At 31.8% G+C, this 5,160-nt stretch overlaps 1 long non-coding RNA gene across 1 annotated transcript; it reads right to left on the bottom strand.

Moving 5' to 3' along the window:
• Positions 1-3,734: 3,734 nt before the first annotated feature.
• On the bottom strand, positions 3,735-4,508 carry LOC123897407. Its single transcript, XR_006805019.1, has 2 exons — positions 4,100-4,508; positions 3,735-4,013 (listed from the first exon to the last, which is right to left on the bottom strand). It is a non-coding gene; the product is annotated as an uncharacterized LOC123897407 (long non-coding RNA).
• Positions 4,509-5,160: the final 652 nt, after the last annotated feature.

The raw sequence follows: 5,160 nt of genomic DNA, 5'->3' as shown, positions 1-5,160 counted from the left end.
ATTTAAATAAGCATCTTTCAAAGTGATCTCTCCAGAATCTGTGTGCATCCAAATTAACCCGTCATAAGGTTGGGAAAAAGATCTTGTAGTTCCATAGGAATATTCCAATGATTATTAGTTCTAATATCAGCAACCGTTTACTGCAAATGCCTATACAAATGTTGAGGAATGTGAAGCATATCAACAAGAGTTACCCCACTCCAATTATGCTACCAAAAATTGATGTGTCTTCCATTACCAAGAAGCCAAGTTGTGTTCTCCAAAATAGTATGGGCTTGATCCTTGATGCCACTCCATATTGAAGAAAACACATGATGATTAATGAAATCACTGCCTCTCTTCACCCTACTTCTGAGGATATGAGCCCACTGTGTATCTGAGTTAAGGAATTCCAGAAATAGCTTCAAATTTGAAACAAGTGATGTTTGTCTCCATTTGTGTAGGCTTTTGTTGAAGAAAGAAGTCGCTCAAAAATTCATCATTCCTTTCTTGTTGGGTGGTGCTGAAGCTGCTCAGACCAAACAGGGAATTCAAGTTCAAGTCCGCGACGTCGACACCGACACTCTTCATTCTCTCGTTTTCAAGATATGGATTTCTGCAAAAATGCATACTTTCACCAAGAGATGGGCCAAAGATTTTGTTCAAAGTAGGAATTTGAAGAAAGGAGATCAAATCGGCTTACGTTGGGATCAAAACAACGGCCGATTTGATTTCGCCATGCTGCGTCGGGCCAAGAATTAGTTTAATTTTTAAATTTGTCTGATCTGCTGCTGTAAACAGAATTTATTTGGGGGGTGTAATTGTTTTATGTTTTGAATTGTGACTTATAAATGAATAGATAGTAGTAGTAATGGATTTTGTGATATTCAAGTATTTGCATTTCTTTGCCATGATTCCACATTTAGCAGTTGCAGCATCCCAATTCAGTAGAGATTTCAAAATTTGTAGGATTTAACATCTAGCAAGAAATAGTAGTTAGTATAAAATTCTATCTTTTCATTTCGTTGAATAGATTCTGATATGATCATTTACAGGAAAATAAAAATTTGATGATGATTCAGTATAGTATACTGTGATGTCTGGCCTAGGTAGGAACTGCCAAATCTAGAATGAACTATTAAGCTGAACAAACTTGTGGTCTAAATGAAAGATAATAATTCTAAACTCAACAAAAGGCTTTCAATATAAAGAGTAATAAATTGGTCATGAATCAAAGACTAGAAGTTCATTCCTAATGATGTTCATATTTAAATATGGCATTCTACTTGACTCAACAGTTTCCACTTTCCACATCAGATATCAACTTTTGCTGTGTACTTTTGCTTATCTCAGTTGTGTTGTGTTAGCTCCAATGATGTCAACCGTGGATTGCGGAAAATCGTAGTTTGTTCAAATTCCGCCTAACATGCTATAGTGATATATGGTTGCTATAACCACTATTTGACAACAATTTGTACTAAACAATAGCGTATTGTTGTGTAGCAATAAGAGTTTGTTCAAATTCTACTACGCTCTAGCGCCGCTATTTGACAACAATAGTTAGCTCCGCCCTTGTTAGCTGTTTTACCTACCTTGGACCATTATGTCACTGCATTCTTTGATTATATTTACAAAATGGACAAAGGAAATTTAAACACTAAATGCTATGCATTGTGATGATCATAAATTAGACGAAATAAAATGGTTTAAAAAATTGGTGATTAGAAGCACAAACAGTTAACAAGATTGATTTCACCCGTTCCGGATTTACCCTTTCCGTCTGGTTTGCAACAAGTTAAATTCCTAGCTGTCCTTTGTCTCTAGCCCTAAATCAATAAAGCTTCCCTGATTCAGTGAGAGCAAAGGTATGAGCATTCCATTAAATGAAATTGGTCAGACTAATCTGTACCACCCTTTCATTGATCTGTTTCAACATGAACAACTTTGACATTGGTAAATGCATCTACTACCTTAGGTTCTGCTACCCATTCTTCATTTCCCATGTCCCAAACAATTGTGTTGGCCTCCAGTAACCCTTTGGATTTAACAGTTAAAACCAGATTTTGCATATCATAAAACCTTACTTTTCCATGGCCTTACACTTTATTTTCTATCCATTCTTCTCAAGTAGATTTGAGGAACTAAAAGTACTTGACTCACATCAATTCCAACTCTAACAACTTTAGCCTCAGTAGATTTTTTAGCCAAATCTTGTTCCATTTCTCTTTCACCTGGTTTTGATGGTCTAAATAACTACTCCTTTTTTCTCATGTGAAACCAAACACATAAATCCAAGGCTTATTCTCTCATCATCAGATTCATCATCAATGAAAAGAACACTTTGATCAGATATTTTGATTCTTAAACCATCAAAACCTGCCAAAGTCATATCAACTCTCATATTTGCATAAATCTTGTAAGTATCCCAAGGCGCAATCCTCGAGACAAATGGTGTAACAGACCTCTAAAAATTGAATGTAATCTCCATATAAAAGTATCGCATCCTTCTCATTGTCGCGAAGTAACGAGGAACCTTCGGTAACATTTTTCGTCCATTTCGTTATAAGAATACGTGATCATAATCGATGCTATTTTGTCCTGCTTTTTTTTATGATAACTTCTCTAAAAGAATCTCAAGGAAGATTGATAGTGCAGTCCTAAACCAATAAGGCGTGTATTCTTAATTAGTGAAGTTTGTCCATTCTTTATTATATAAGACTTGTTTTCTATATTTCTTTGCGGTGGTAAAGTTTGTTAGGTTTATTTTTCTCTATAGGTGATATACTTTTTTTTGATAAATCCTCTATAGGTGATAGACTGATATCATGAAACAACTCTCAGTTAAATTAAAAAGATTAAATTATATTTTTTTTTTATCAGAAAGATTAAATTATATTGATGTTCCATTTTTGTCTCATTTTGGTCCATTAAATAATTGTCAGATAGTATTTTTTTTTTATTTGACTAAAGATAGTTTATTAACTTAAGATACAAACATTAGATATTTTGATCTCTTTTTGGTCTCTTAATTAAGTTAGACACTAATAAAATCTCTTATAAAAAAAATCATAAAATATAAATGAAATTCATATTTAAAATTTAGTGATATAAATTTATGATAAATTAAAAGAACTAAAAATAAACGATCAACTACTAGAAAAATCAAATTTAGAGAGGGAAGAAATCCATCACTAAATCAACAAATTCCATCACAAACTAATTTAGCGACGGATTTAGTGAGGCACAAAATCCGTAAAGAAATTGAGCGTCGCAAAATATTTGTGAGGGATTTTGACATCCGTTGCAGTTTGCGACGGATTTTTACCGTCTCAAAGATTAAATCCGTCACTATTTGTAAACCAAAATTCAACTTTAGAACACATTTCCGTAACTAATAGTGAGGGAAATATTTATGAGGGACAAATTTCCGTCACTAATTTAAAAGAATGTATTTTTGTGAGGGATTTTTTCCCTCTCTAATTCGTAGTATTTCACCTAGTTTTTCATTTTCTAATGTGAATTTTTTTAAAAAAAAAAAATTAATATAAATTTAATTGCATCCATAACTATCACATATTATTCAATAAAATACATAAAATTGATCCATATAAATTTAGTACAGTAACTATATTCTTAAAAATACTAGTTACATCCAAATTCTCAAAACAAATTACTCACAAATATAGAGTAAAAATACACTTTAGGGAAAATAAATTACTCACAATTTACAAAATACAATAACTACATTTTTTTCCAATGTGTTAGATATAGTTTGTTTAATTTGATCTCCTATCTAAGACAAGATAAAATAAAACAAACTATATCTTATAGTTTACAAACCATACATAATTCTTCGACTAACTCATCCTCCATATTCGTCTTCAAGTGCTTGTGGTAGATCCCAATCTGCAGCTGACAACTCCAATTGAACTTTTTAAGGTAAAACTAGTTTGCAAAAGAACCTCGGCTTGTTAGTTCATTGATGAGATTATTGTAATATTACAATCCCTTAGGATTTATTGGCCCTCTCCCATCTATATTAAAATGAGATCAAGGTCGGAATAACATTTGGCTTTAAAACAATATGATCCTAGTACGTACTAAATTAGGAGTAACTTACCCTTCCACGTGAATCTTCCATGGGGATGGTGCTATAACATCAGTGGTTAACCTAAAATACAAGACGATCAAGATGATCACTTCAAAAGATAACAAGGGACCATAAATTAGTTCTTTAATACAAGGGACCAAAACCCAAACTGTCAAGACATCAAGGTGTCAGTCAATATACCAGTTAGCCAATAATTTAGTACACATACATATCAAAGAAACAATTAGTATAATTATGTTTAATAATGAAATGCCAAAGAAATAATATAGTAAAAAGTACACACTTTTTTCAAAGCAATTTTGGACTGTGAATTTGTACCCCACAAAAGAAAAGTAATGAACTCTAAACATCACTAATCTAACTTTAATCAACATGCTTAGGTGCAAATTCTGACACTACCACAAACCATTTGATTCCTTTTAAACAGGGGCGGACCCACGTTGGACCCAGGGTGTGCAGCTGACCACACTCAAATTTTAATAATTGCACCAATAATCCTTATTTATTTAAATTTGCACCCCCTGAAAAGTTGGCTTTGCACCCTGCACCAAGCTAAGCTTCTGTCTAGTCCCTCTGCACCATGCAGGGCTGCAATCTGCATAGCATTCTATGACTGTATTGTATGCAAATTTTATTATTTAATGTGTTAAATTATATTTTTCATACATTAAGTTAATTTTATATTTTACGGAGTACTTTGGTTCTATAAATGTTCTTTATTTCATTTTAATCTTTTAAAATACAGACATTAGATAATTTGGTCCAGTAAATTTTTTCTTTTCATTTTTATTCTTTAAATTATAAATGTGAAACACTTAAATCTTTTAAAATATAAATATTAAGATATTTTGATTTCTAACGGAATGACTAAATTATCTAAAGTTTGTAATTCAAAAGATCAAAGTATTCGATATTCATAACTTAAGCGACCAAAATATAGAAAAAAATGAAAAAATAAATTTAAGGGACAAATGAAACAAAACAAACTTAAAAGAAAAGTAATTTGTGTTGAAAATATACATTTTTAATCGTTTAATACAGTGAATGCAATATTTTTCAAAAAAAAAATA

This window comes from Trifolium pratense, linkage group LG1 (assembly GCF_020283565.1).
Source record: "Trifolium pratense cultivar HEN17-A07 linkage group LG1, ARS_RC_1.1, whole genome shotgun sequence".
Classification (NCBI taxonomy): Eukaryota; Viridiplantae; Streptophyta; class Magnoliopsida; order Fabales; family Fabaceae; genus Trifolium; species Trifolium pratense.
Note: the sequence above shows the minus strand (reverse complement) of the source record. Positions and strands in the feature narration are given on the sequence as shown.